The 14994-nt window shown below is 42.0% G+C and overlaps 2 long non-coding RNA genes across 8 annotated transcripts in view; one reads left to right on the forward strand and one right to left on the reverse strand.

Moving 5' to 3' along the window:
* LOC110598610 (uncharacterized) overlaps positions 1 to 14994 on the reverse strand; it is a 92288-nt gene that overhangs the window by 61608 nt on the left and 15686 nt on the right. The window lies entirely within an intron of this gene.
* LOC144366028 (uncharacterized) overlaps positions 1 to 14994 on the forward strand; it is a 209686-nt gene that overhangs the window by 24210 nt on the left and 170482 nt on the right. The window lies entirely within an intron of this gene.

Here is a 14994-nt window from a genome sequence, read left to right on the forward strand (position 1 = left end):
TAGTTATTTCTAAAATCTGAAATCTTCTTCTCACATTTTCTGTATTTCCCATAGGATTGTATATTGCTTTTCAAATACAACAATACAATTCAAATTTTTAAATCTATTTATTGGAGAAACTGTATTCTGGTTTTGTTTCTGTTTTTTAAATGCCATTCCACTTACCTACAACATACATTATGATGCTAGTTTAGGAGAATTTCATCATTCCAAGTTTCTTCTTCTTCTTTTTCTTTTTTTTTGGTACTGAATTGAGCTCAAGAGTGCTTTAACTTACATTCCCAGACCTTTTCATTTTTTATTTTGAGGCAAGGTTTCACTAAGTTGCTTATGGCCTTGCTAAATTGCTGAGGCTGGCCTCCTCAGCCTCTACAGGCATGCACCACCATGCCAAGCCATTCCAAGTTTTAGCCCTCCCAAGTCTTTACCAGGCAGATGTGGGCCACTGTCTTTTAAATTGATGTCTCCCTTTATAATCCATTATTAGTTAATTCAGTTCTGTGATTCCAATGGTCACTACACATTCTAAAGTTCTTTCAAACAAGACCTGCTATTTCCTATAGGTAGACAATTTATCAGCCTAAAAAGGAAAAATTTAAAAAAAAAAAATGAAGTTCTTGCGACTTCTTGTAGACTTTCCATTAGATGGAGCAATCCTGGCCGTACAGTCAGCAAGGAAAGTACAAGCTTTAAACATGCCTCTACCTTGTCCCTCAGCATGTTCTGAAGAACCAGTCAGCCCTCAGAGAATGATAGATTCATCCTCAGTGAGGTCACTGTGTTGGTGTTGGCGCACTTGGGGAGCAGGTTTGTCAGCTGTGTACCACAGAAAGGGCTTCAGAAGGGCATGGGCAGGCTCCAGGCTAACATGTCCAATGGCTCTTCTGTCATCAGTAATAAGAGAGTTATTTTTACAGGAGACTGTCTCTAGCAAAACATAAGCTTCTGGCTTTTGCTTTAAAGGAAAGATGCCAGCTTCTAAGCTTCCCGTTTAATTGCCTTCTATGTAATAGAAGAGGTCGTGAGTGTAGCACATAAGCCAGAACTGGGACTCGGAAGACAACGGTTCTCTATTCCTGAGGAAGTTCGCTGGGAGGTGAGATCTGAGGCCTCCAAAGCATGCAGAGATTGGGGGAGAAATCCCTTCCCATTCAGGCCCACAGCATGGTATACTGCCTTCCTTCCTTTGCAAAATAACTATGGGCTGCTTCTCAGGGAGATGCTAGGAAGATGCCTCTGAGAACAAGAGTGAGTCACCATTTGTACAACCCAGCGATGCTGCCAGCCCGCCTCTGCTCTCCCTCACAGTTTTTGTTTTCTTGGTATGATAATTAGTTGTTGGCACTGTGAGTGTGTCTCCTGAGCTTAAAAAGAAAAAAAGGAAAGAAAAAAAAACTGGGCACCTGTTATTTCTGGAATAGTGTTCTATGCATCGTTTTGAGGTAAGCTATTTACTCCAATCCAAGTGCTGGCCAGCATTGGTCACCTAACACTGAGTGTCCCTGCCCTCATGTTATATTTTTATAGTCCAGCATAAAGGAATGTGATCTATGGCTCCTGCCTCCTGCCTTTTCCTGAGTTAAAGAGTGAGTCTCTTCAAAAAAAAATGCAGGGACTCTAGAGTTTGCCAAAACTTAAAGCTTATCGCCCAGTGATTTCCAACTTGGGAAACACATTAGAATCTTCTTGGACCTATTTAAAAAATATGAGTGTGTGAGTCCTTCCCCAGGACAGCAGGGCCTATGAGGCCACTGGTGCTCTTTCAAAGCTCCAAAGGATTCTAGAGGGCCGTTGAGGTTGAGAACCACTAATCTTGTCCATCAAGTCCTTCCAGAGGGAATTGAGACCTGGGCAGGATGATGGGCTATCCCAGGTTTCACAGCTTGTTCGTCAATGTAGCTTTATCTGTGTGTCTGTCTTCTAGACTATGAGACCTTTGAGGCCACTGCAATAATGTTTGAAGGGGGCAGAAAGCCAGAAGGGAAGGAAGAACCAGGCCATGATCTTTTCTTCTCTTCATTCCATAGCCTCTTACTGAGAATAGCTGTTCAGATAATCTTACCATTAACTCTTTCACTGCCAAATTGTGTCATTAAATATCAGATTCCCCAAACTCAGGATTCATTCATTTCTGGAAAAATTCCATAAGTCAGAAAGCCCCCCAAATCCCAAGTCAACTATCTATACCCTAATTAATTCAACAGTTTTAGGCCAAGTGCTTGACCTTGCTCCATACCCCGTGCTTCACAAAGCTCTTCTTTTGTGGATTCTCATTTACTTCCCTAATTCAACTTGGCTGCTCAGAATGGTGTGCTTTTCTTCAGTATTGAGAACCCAGAGTGAAGCAAAGAGGTGTGGAAAATATGTGCTGCGATTAAGACGACGTTTGACCTGGAATTCAAGGTGTTGCCCAGGCCCCAGCAATGAGTTCCAGAGGGTTCCATGGTTTTACTGGCTCCAGCCACCTCCAAGCCACTTCTTTTCTCCTAGTCGGGCAGAATTCAAGTCAAATCCAGCCAGTGCAGTGTGAGGCAGGACACATGCTTGGACCCTAGAACTGGACAGTAGATATTTTGGTGTCTGAACCCTGAGCCCTGACCTTGACCTTTTTATTGCCAAGGTGGAATGTGATCTATGGCTCCTACCTCCTGCCTTCTCCTTCTCCAAATGCCTGTATCTCCATACTTGCACACCGCTGACCAAGGGTTTTCTCTGTCCTGGAGGACCACCTCACCCACCCATATGGCAGACTAAAAGTGCCAGAAAATGAACATCTCCTCACTCAAATGTGGGCTTCAGCCAACACTGACAGGAATTGAGGTTTTTAATCCCTCATGCCCCTCAGATAAGACATGAGGCCTGGGTTGAGTTTCCCTGCAGTGCTACCTGCTGCTATAGTTTAGATCTGAAATGCCCCCAAAGGCCCATCTATTAAAGAATTTTTTTTTTTTTGGCAGTGTTGGGGTTTGAACCCAGGGCCTTGTGCATGCAAGGAAGCACTTTGCCAACTGAGCTATATCCCCATCCCACTAACTTGCATTTTATTAACAGCCTCTTCCTGCTCCCTTTCCCACTTCATTGCTGCTATTACTGAAACTTATCTCCCCCCAAAATGGATGATACCCAGTGTCATGATCTACTTCTGAGGATACCTAAGACAGACCGAAATCATAGCCGTTTGATTTTTAAAAAGCCATTAAACCTCTTTGATAGTGACTGTTCTCCAATTTAAAATAAGGAAAAACTTCTGAAGGCCCATACATACCATAGCAGACAGCCAAGGGCTGCTTCATGCCAAAGCCCTCTCTGACTCAGCCACCATCCCTTTCCCTTCCCCTCATCTCAAAGAGGGTCCCTCCCTCCCCTAGACTCCCCTTCAACCACAGGGAGTTGTTTGATTCTTGAAATGTGCCATGTTCTCACTTGCTTTTGGGACTCTTACTCATGCTGTCCCTCTGCCTGGAACACTCTTCTTCCTTCTGTTTGCTTGGCTCACTCATATGTATCCTCCAGCTCTCGGCTTAAATATCACTTCCTGTTGAGAAGCCTCTTCTGACACCCAGGCTAGGATCACGCTCTTGTTATATGCTCCCAAATATAGTGCCCACCACGGCATTTGGCATGCTTTATTATAATTTCCCTTTCCTTCCCTGAGTCCATTCACCATTCACCCTCCACCATCACCACAGGCCTTCATGGTCCTTGAGGCAGGAACCTAATTCATCCTGCTCTATATGCACCCTAGCCTACTGTCTGCCGCAGTGGGTACATAATAATCAATTATTTATTGAATCAGGATTGGTGAATAGGAATATTTGGGAATAAAAGTTAAAACAAAGCTTCCCATTGTAGGCTTTGAAAAAAGCAAACACCAAACAAGCAAACAAACAAACAAACAAAAAAAGAGGTGCCCTTTAACCTGAAAGAATAAAATACTTGAAGGACACTATGTTAAAATCATCTATCCTAGTACTTGTAACAATGTGGAAAGTGAAATTTGGCAAAGAATAAATCTATACAATAATTATATGTCAATTTGAAAAGTGAAATAAATTTGGAAAAGAAAGGTTAGTAGCCAACACTGAACGTGAGCCAGCTTGGGATGTAGAAGATACCCTTTGCTTGTCAGCGTTAAGGCCAATGCAGACTCCCCAGGTACGGGCCCTACTGACATTCCTTTACCCTTGGAGGCCGGATGAGCTTTATCTCTATAATTCCTAGGTTCTCCAGGACTGTGTTCGGAGAGCCAGGCCCACCTTCTTCCAACTACCACCCGTCCCAGAGGAAGGTCCAAATTGTGTAGCCTGGTGTTGAGGCTTCCCAGGGCCTAATTCTGCTTACTCTTCTCTCCTGGCTCATCTTTCTGAATGTTCTGCCTCCTATGTTCCTTCTCTATTTATTTGCAAGCATAATGCTGTTCCTCATTTCTGAATAGGCCCTGCTATTCACCCAAGGGCAGACCTCTTCCCCACCCTTCCGTCAATTTGGCTCACCAACTCCTATTCATCCTGGAAAATCAGCTCCAGCCCAGTGCAGCCTCCTCTGAACTCCCAGTTCCTCTCTGTTTTCCCTGCCTCCTCCTTTTTCCTCCAACACTACTTTTATGTTTTGAAAATACTTTTCTGCTTTTGCCCACCAACTTCACCCTAACCACTTTATCAAATTTTTTTTTTCCTGCAGTACTAGGGGTTGAACCTAGAGGTGCTCTCTACCTAGTAACATCCTCAGTTCTTTTTTTTTTTTTTTTTTTAAAAAAACTTATTTATTTTTTTAGTTCTCGGCGGACACAACATCTTTGTTGGTATGTGGTGCTGAGGATCGAACCCGAGCCGCACGCATGCCAGACGAGCACGCTACCGCTTGAGCCACATCCCCAGCCCCCTCAGTTCTTTTTTTTTTGGTACCACTCAACCACTGAGCCACATTCCCAGCCCTCTTTGTATTTTATTTAGAGACAAGGTCTCACTGAGTCGCTTAGCACTTAGCTTTTGCTAAAGCTGGCTTTGAACTTGTAATCCTTCTGCCTCAGCTGGGATTCCAGGCATGCGCCACCCCACCACAGCGCCTGGTTTATTTATGACTGAAAATGCCTAATTCCTAAGGAGGCCATTTTCCACTTTAATCAAATCAAATGAGAGTAGCCCTTTGTTAAGATGAATGAAGTCTGCAATCAGACACTGGAATTCATTTCCAAGGGAGGGGTTATGCACGGAGCCATGCCCCAGCTCCGCCCTGGCGCCTGCCCTTAAGAGCACCCAAGGCCAGCATGTCCACACCCGGGCCAGGAAAGGGCAGGGCAGCTAGCAGCAGCAAGGGAGCCTGTGGCAGGATGCTCAGTCCATTCGAAATTCAGCCACAGGCCCTGGGGAGGGGAGGCTGTAACCCCACTATGTTTGTCCCAAATACACAGCATGGCTTGTAGTCTCCTGTGATTGGTTCTGGGCTCTGCCTTGTGTACACTCCCATGTCCCCTGTCCCCACCACCCCCATACATCATAATAGCTACCAGCTAGCTAGCTGTTCTTTGACAGTGTGCTGCACGATCGACTAATACCTACCTTCACACGGATGGAGTAACTAAAATCATTTTTGGAATAATTTTCCCAAAGTTGGTGCAGAGCCGTGCTGACCTAACACCTGGGGATCTGAGCCCAGAAGAGCACTCCTGATGGTTGCTGTATTACAATTGCGATGACAGTTTTTGTTTTTCACATATATCAATTCATTTAATCTCCACAAAAGCCCTTTTAAGAAGAAAAATCCTCCTTTTAAAGATGAAGGAATTGAGGGGCTGTAGCAATAGGGATGGCAGGCCACCTACTGTCTTCTGATTCAGAGGTCTGTCCCCCCATCACACAGGCATGCATCCCCCAACAAGTACACACACACACACACACACACACACACAATATTTCACAACTGGGAGAAAGGAGACAGGTGACAAGAGTTGATAAGGGACCAGATGTGTGCTTTACATAGCTCAGGATACATAGCCAGGGAACATGAGAAATAAATGATAAAATTCCTCATTGATAATTTAGCTAAAAGCAAGAAGATCTCGGTTTACAGTAAAGATGGCTGAGTTTTGCCCCAGTTTCTTACTTTGCTCTAAAGCAGAGACTACAATTATGATAAGGAAAATATGTTTGCTATTTTAGCTCCAAGAATAAAAGCATTCGAATGGAATTTCCTGTTAACACCTGGAATGTGGCTTTAAATGAAGACTCGTTGTCTCTCACAGTGAAGGATATGTTGTCTCCAGTTATCTGAGGATCTCAAATGTCCACTTAGTCTAAAGACCCAACTGTTATTACACTGCAGTAATTGGAGTGTGGCTGGGATGTGAGCTGAAGATAGCCCTTGAGAAAATGAGCTGCTGGTCTCAGGAGACGCCCCAGGGAGTGGAGTGCACAGGGATGAATAAACCCTGCAGTCGGTGTGCCACTCACTGTCTTGGGAAGAACAACGCTACGGGCTCCTGGCAATTGCCCTAATGCCATGACTGCTCTTCCTGGATTAGCCTTACTTTGATTAATGTTAGTTTAAAGTAACAGCAGGCTGGGTGTTGACTTCCATGAAGATGCAAAGCCACGTGAATCTGACGAGGGGCATGGGGAAGGAGGCATGATGTGGAAAAGAGCCCCCTGACACCTGGCCATTGGGGACTTACATCACAAAGAAGTCAGGTCATGACAATTTCTTTTTTAATTTGTCCATAGACAATCACAAATTGTAATCACTCACTGCATCAGGTGCCAAATGACACAGTATCAGAGAAACTGCCAGTCCTGCTGGAGTGACTTAGTGCTCTGCTTCCAAACAAGAATATAACACTATGTAGAAAATTAGGTCAGTATTTAGCTTGAGTATCTTCCAGAAGTAGATCATCTTTTTTTTTTTAAACTAAGGTTTATTTTGGGGGGCTGGGGGGTGGGTAATGGGATCAAACCCCGGGGCACTTAACCCCTGAGTCACATCCTCAGCCTTTTTTTATATTTTATTTAAAGACAGGGTCTTGCTGAGTTGCTTAGGCCCTCGCTAAGTCACTGAGGCTGGCTTTGAACTCTTGATCCTCTGCCTCAGCCTCCAAAGCCACTGGGATTATAGGCATGTCACTGCACCCAGCTGTACTCAGGACTGAACCCAGGAGCACTCTACCACTGAGCTACGTCCCCAGCCCCTTTTCTTTTACTCTGATAAGAGTAAAATGTAACCATGATCAGCTGATTTTATGCTGGTTTACTCTATATTCTTATCTACCTCTCCACACCATAAAAGCAAGGATTTTTGTTTTTGTTCTTCACTATTAAAATTTCTGCTCTTAGATGAGTTCCTAGAACACACTAGTCATTCAGTAAATGTGTCTTGGATGAATGGATAGATGGATGAATAGATAGATGGATGATCATTGGAACCATGAACTCCTTCAGTTGGCTGGAATCTGACACAGAAGGTACAGGTCCAGGAGTATACAAAGAACCAATTGACTTCTCAATTCCTTTCTCTCTATTAAACCATCCATCGTACAGGCCTAATCTACCATTCCAGTCCAGAACCTGTGAAATCGTATCACTACATGGTAACTTCTCCCATTTCCAGGACAACCATGTGGTCATGATCTTCGGAGAAATTTCAAAACAATAGACTTGCCTGGTTTGGTTAAAAGGAATGGAAGTGGTTACGGAAGATGTGTCTGTGGGATCTTGAGTCTTTGTATGGGCTCAAACACAGTCTCTGCCCTCATGAGCAAAACTCTATATTCAGGTTAACAATCTAATTGTCAGTGGTACTTTCTAAGCACTATCCGAATTTGCCCATTTTGAATTCAGTGGATGCTTGTTTCTATAACTATTTTTTTCTTCTTCTGTATGTATTAGGAATAGTGTGACCACCAGTGTCCTCACTGAAAGGTAATTCCCAGTTGGTTCTGTTGGGCCCTCTTTAGTCCTGCGTGACTCTGCTCATTTTCATAAGACATCCATGGGCTTCCTCCTTAGACCCGTGCCAAGTCTACTGCTGTTCCGCTCCCTGCTCCTGTAGGTGCAAGGACTGTGTTTGTTCCTCCCCCTCCTCCCCCCCAATCTTCCTTCGGCAGTTCCAGTGACCCATCAGTGCCCTCTTGTCGAGATCCAGTTTGATTTAAAGGATGAGGTAAAACTGCTGCACACACTAAAGGGCTCACACATAGGATGCTGCTTTCTAGGAGCCTTTGCTTCTGTTTCCCTGCGGCTGCAGATGAGGAAAAAGGCTGCAGAGAAAGGCATATTTAGAAAATCCACAAACAATTATTTCAGAATGTAATCTCCCCATGCTTAATGAAAGCCTCCACGTCCTTTATTCTGAGACCCACTCCTTCCTTGAGGCCTGATTGCACACTCCTCCAATAGGCACCTTAATTCCCTTCTCAGAATTACCTTGTCTCCACCATTCACTCCATGTGCTTAATCATTCCTGGCTCCACTACCCTTTTCATTTGTTACAGCTTCCTGCATGACACCTCCCCCTCCTCCTCATAAAATGGCCAGGCCCTTCTCACCTCTGTTGATGATGAGAGAATGTGGACTTATAGGAGTTTAGCATCCAAAGATGGTAAGCTATTCACAGGCAACGAAGTGGGGAGAGGCCATTGTTCAAGGGTGGGCAGTGAGTGGCACCTGGGGAGTGCTCATTAGACAACATTTTAAAAATTATTTATTTATTTATCTATTTGGGTACTGGGGATTGAACCCAGGAGTGCTATCCCTGAGCTACATCCAGGCCCTTTTCATTTTTAATTTTGAGACAGGGTCTTGCTAAGTTCCTGAGGTTCTCAGTAAGTTCTTCAAGGTTGCAATCCTCCTGCCTTAGCCTCCCAAATTACTGGATTTACAGGATTCATCGCCATGCCTGGCTTAGACAGCATTTTTTAAATCAGTTTTTGGTTTGTCTTTCCAACTGCTATTAACTCCTTTAAACCAATGAATTTCTATAAAAGTACTTTGTAAGCTACTGTGCCTTACACACTGGAAAAATCTAATAGATCCATTGAGCTTCATTCTCTGACTAAGGGAAAAGAGAAACAAGTTGATGTGGCATATATCTTGGTCAATATTATGTGTTCACTTGACAGGGACACAGAGTACCCAGACATTTGGTCAAACATTTTGTTGGGTGTGGATATGAAGGTGTTTCTATTGAGTAAAGCTTACTGCCGTCTCCAGTGCAGATGAGCAATATGAAACCAGTTGAAGGCCTGAATTAGAACATAGAGACAATTAGAACATAGAGACTGACATTCGTGTGAGTAAGAAGAAATATTCTCCTGCCCGCCTGCCCGTCCTCAGACACAAACTGAAACAGTCTCTTTCCTGGTCTCAAGCTTGCCAGCATGCAGACTATACCACTGGTTCCAGCTTGCCAACTGCTGATCTTGAGACTTGTGAGCCTCTATAATTGGACAAGCCAGTTTCTCATCTGCATCTAAGTTTGTATCTATATATTTCTTTGCTGGGGATCAAACTCAGGGCCCTGAGCATGCTAGGCAAGCACTCTACTGCTGAGCTACACCCACCCTATGTCTATATCTTTATCTGTCTTAATTAGTTCTCTTTCTCTGGAGAATGCAAACTCATGTAGAGTAGTATTCCAAAGCCTTGTGTTTAAGGAAAATCTCCATTTTGAGTATTATCATATAAGGTCCCATGTTAATTAACTTTCTCTGGCTGTGACAAAAATATCTGACAAAAACAACCCAGAGGAGGAAAAAATTGTTTTGAGCCCACAGTTTCAGAGGTTCAGTCCAGTCCAGTCTATGGTCAGCCAATTTCATTGCTCTGGGCAATGCATGGTGAGGCAGAACACCATGACAGAAGGGCAGAAGAAAGCTTCTCAGCTCATGGCAGCTAGGAATGAAGAGAACAGGAGAGGAGAACAAAATATCATCCCCAAAGGCATGCCCCCAATGACCTACTTCCTCCAGCCATGCCCCCCACCTACATTTACCACCTAGTAGTACATTCAAATTATGAATCTATCAAATGGATTAATCCACTGATTAGATTATAGCTCTTGTACTCTATTTCACCTCTGAATATTTCTGCATTGCCTAACATGAGCTTTTAGGGGGACACCACATATCCAAACCATAACAGGTCCTAATACCAAATGCAAAGTAGAACTCAAAACAACTTGAAGAAACAGAAGGAAAGTTCTAGAAGGAACTTTACATTGATGATGATGATAAAATATTTTCCTGTTAAATATGTTTCAGGTACGGTTCTAAATGTTTTCCATGTAAAACTGAATGTAACCCTAACAATAGATAGTCTACATGATCTACATTTATGTATAACATAACTGAATAGACTCAATATGAAAAAGAAAAATAAAAATTGAAAGGGATTAACTTTTTGAGCTACTGTCACTTTTCTATTTAAAGTCTTAATTCTCACCCCAGGGACACTGAATGTTACATGATATTAAGACATTTGCATTTTTGTAGTGGTCTAAAGCTCTCCATTACCAAGGAAAATGATTTCAGCTCAATTAGATCATGAAGAAGAGGATTATGCAATTTGAGTCCCAAGATGTAAAAGGCTTAGAGACTGTATCTGGGTAAAAACTAATTGAAAATAAGAAGTCATGTAGTATGATGTGCATTAATACTGTGGAAAGAAATATTAGAACCAGTGGAGATATTTCTCTTCCTTTGATCCTTCTTGTGGTTGCCTGACTACTACCACTCATTTCCAGTAGAAAAGAATCAAGCATCCTGAAGCTGAATATTGTCACCTGAATCTAAAAAGTCTGCGTCCATGAGTAGCCCACAGTCAAATGTCTGCAGTTTCATTGCTTACTTAGGGTGTAAATTAAACTTCTGAGCTGATACAAACTAGTGAATAGACAGCAGGCTGAATTTATTGTCATAGAAAAGGATACACACAGCATACCCTCCAGAAACATGTTAGGATGTAAATGTGAGTAGGAAAAAATGTTGGCATGTTTATTTTTGAGTGTTGTTACTTAATCCGATTTTTTTTCCAGGCGATTCAAGTTAATGTAAGCTAAGACTCAAGAAAGTAAGAAAATATTGAAGGAAGTAGTATTAAATTCTCAGTCTGATTTGGTCATTGTTTTCTGTTCAGACCCAGGATAAATATAATAACCTCTCTCTGTTTCATTTTATTATGCATTTCAAAAATAGTTGTAATATTAGGACTAATCATGGTGTTTTATTCTCCAAATGAGGCTATGCAAGTTAGATCATTTGATAAAGCCATGGAAGTCATTAGGACAAGGTTGCACACCCTGAAGCCCACATGAGTCCCTTTGCCTTCATTGCCACCCATTGTACCCCCAGCATATCCCACCATTTGTCACTAGGAGGACCAGATGAAAGAGCATAAATAGAGCAGTGTGTAGTTGATGTTCAATAAATAGTTATTGAATGAATGTTTATTGAAATTACAGCCTCAAGTGTTACATTTGGCAGTAGTTACCCATAACTGTCATCCTTTTTAAGCTAAATTTGGTTTTCATATTGTAGAATATATATTAGGATGAAACAATAAGAATCTGAATGATACTAAAAATAGTCATTTACATGGCTAACCAGTCTGAATTGTTCCATGACATTTGAAATGTGATAAACGTCACCATCTGTGGAACATTCAATTACCAACTCCCTACACACACACACACACACACACACACACACACACACACACACAGTTTCCAGGCCTAGGCACCACCCTAATCCAAGCTATACTATACAGCAAAACTGCCCATCCTCCTACCATCCCAGGGGCCTCGACTGAGAACCACAACCTGCCTGAAATTGGCACCTCAGAGCCAAACAATATATATTTTTTTTTAATTTTTTTTTAATATTTATTTTTTAGTTCTCGGCGGACACAACATCTTTGTTTGTATGTGGTGCTGAGGATCGAACCCAGGCCGCATGCATGCCAGGCGAGTGTGATATTGCTTGAGCCACATCCCCAGGCCCAAAACAATATTTTTCTCTCTGCCCTTTTTGGTGGGGAAATACGAAAGAAAACCCTGTTTTGTGTCACCTGTAGTAACAAAGAACCTCACAGAGGACTCAAAAGAATAGAGGCAAACTTGCAGACCACTTCTTTGGTTTACATTATAAAGAGTTTGTATACTGGTGATATTTTACATACACTTAAGGTTTTGCATCTTCTTTAGAAATGTCAGATCTCACACCACTGGACTGATATTTCCATGTGGTGATAATTGGTTGAAGCTGGTAGCAGCCACATTTTTTAGGGGTCCCCACTCACCTTAGCTTTTTTTCAGTTGGTGGCTTAACCTAAACTTTAGAGGTGAGAGTTAGAGGTCCGTGACCATGGAAAACACAGCTCATAATAGCAATTAACTTATGAATATGACTATAGGTAGCATTGGCCCCTAGACATCTGGTATATTTGCATTCACAACTGCCCTCTCTTTCAATTTCCCACAGCAGTAAGCAAATCAAAATTCATATATTAATCAGGCATGGTGACTTGGTAATCTTAGCTACACTAGAGGATGCAGCCTGAGGATCACAAATTCAAGGCCAACCTCAGCAATTTAACAAGGCTGTCAGCAACTTAATGAGACCCTGTCTCAAAATAAAAATAAAATATATTGTGGATGTAGCTCACTGGTAAACCCTGCTGGGTTCAATCCTCGGTACCAGAAAAAAAATTCATATATTAACTCATTTTAATTTTCAAAAGAATATTATGAAGTAAGTTTTCTCTCTCCTCTCACCCTCCCTCTCCTCCCATCCCCTCCCTCTCCTCCGGTGCCCTCCCTTCCCCTCCTCTCTCCTCCTTGGTACTAAGGAATGAATCCAGGGTCACTGAGGTACATGTCCAGAGCTTATTTTGAGACAGGGACTCACTAAATTGCTAAGGCTGGCATTGAACTTTCAATCTTCCTGTCTGAGCAATCCAAGTAGCTGGGATTGTAGATGTATATTGCAAATACTGAGGTAGGTACTATTTCTATCTCCATTTTTCAACAAGAAAAGTAAGGGAACAGAAGTTAAATAACGTAGCCAGGCATGGTGGCATACACCTATAATCTCAGCAGCTGAGGAGGCTGAGGCAGGAGGATGGCAGATTCAAAGCCAGTCTCAGCAATTTAGTAAAGTCCTAAGCAATCTAGTCTCAAAATAAAAAATAAAAGAGCTGGGGATGTGGCTCAATGTTTAACTGCTCTGGGTTCAATTCCTAATACAACAAACAAACAATCAAAACACAAAAAAATAAAGAAGTTAAGTCACTTGCCTAAGATCACATTGTTAATATGCAGCAGGATCAAGAATCAAACCTAGGCAATCTGATTCCAGAAACTTAGCTTCAGGCCAAAGAATAGCTTAGCTTCCATACCCCACATCCATCCACTGAGTTACAAATTCAATTCTCTGCACACAGTGGCACACACCTATAGTTCTAGTTATGGGAGAAACTGAAGCCAGAGAATTTTGAGCCGAGGAGCTTGAGATTAGGCTGGGGAATACAGCAAGGCTCTATCTCCAAATAAATAAAAATAAAAGGTAAATAAAAATTCATTTTTTCAAACTCTCTCTCCATGATACTCTGAATACCCAAAGCTAAAGGCTTTCCTCGGGCTCCCAGATTTCCTGTGTTCCCTGCCACATAATAGCTCTCACCACACAGCCCTGAAACTGGCAGCTGAACTTCCTGTCTAACTCTGAAGCAAGGACAAAAATCTTACTCACCATCATGCGATACACAGCAAGCATTCAGTAAGTGGATGTTGAATGAGAAAATAAAACATGTGCCTTTTGACTTTTCTAGTACTTCCCTTTCAATAAAATTGCCTTTGTGTCAAAATTGGACCAATTCAGAGCCTACCGAATGGTCTCATTGCTTCTATACTCCCATCTTTCCATAGCAATGCTCACCCCAGTAAGTGTAGATAACATCTTGTTCTCAAAGCTGTTGTGGGAATTTAATGAGAAAAATGCTGATGAAGTGCCTGACACTTAAAAGGTATTCACCAGAAAGTATCTACTGTTCTAGATAATCCAAGAATATTTCATTCAACATCCTTTTTGTAAAGGCACCCCCAGACCCAACTTAAACAGTTAAAACTCCTGTTTCCAATCCTATGCACATGACTTCCTTCTCCTTTTCTTCCTATGTTTCTGCATCTAGAATCAATGAGAAAAATCCAGAATAAATAGGTTTCAGCCCTTATCAGGAGAAATTGTACTTGAGGATTTGGAATGCAAGATGAAGGAAGCATATTACTCCTATGTTAACCCCTATGAGTGTATATTATGGAGTCTACTGCAAGGTTTGCATAAATTTTTCATTTTTTAAAAAATTTTTAATGTATTTTAAAGAGAGTGAGAGAGAGAATTTTAATATTTATTTTTTATTTTTTTAAGAGAGAGTGAGAGAGGAGAGAGAGAGAGAGATAGAGAGAGAGAATTTTTAATATTTATTTTTTAGTTCTCGGCGGACACAACATCTTTGTTGGTATGTGGTGCTGAGGATCGAACCCGGGCCGCACGCATGCCAGATGAGCGCGCTACCGCTTGAGCCACATCCCCAGCCCTGCATACATTTTTCAAAAGAGAAGACTTAAAGAAAATTCTTACTAGAAGATAACTGCTTTAGGTTAATACTCTCAGACCCCTCTAGAAACCAGGTCAACTGCCCTGTGAACGTTCTGTCTAGCATTCAACAGAGACTCAAAGCCCTTCCTGACTTCAAAGCTCTGAGGGCTCTTCAGTAGCCACCGGTATCAGCAAGAATCTGTTCTAACAATATTCCAGATAACAATAGGGTAATAATAGCCACATTGGTATCCTGTTAAGCAACTGACCAACATTGTATCTTCTACTTTTTAAGAACTCAGAGCCATATGTACAACTATCATTTTTATTTATTTTTTTCTATTTAAAGTGGAAAACATGCCTGGAAGGCTTAAATAGTGTGTCCCAAGTTCCATAGCACAGCTGTCTTCTGG

Source organism: Ictidomys tridecemlineatus, chromosome 8 (genome assembly GCF_052094955.1).
Source record: "Ictidomys tridecemlineatus isolate mIctTri1 chromosome 8, mIctTri1.hap1, whole genome shotgun sequence".
NCBI lineage: Eukaryota > Metazoa > Chordata > Mammalia > Rodentia > Sciuridae > Ictidomys > Ictidomys tridecemlineatus.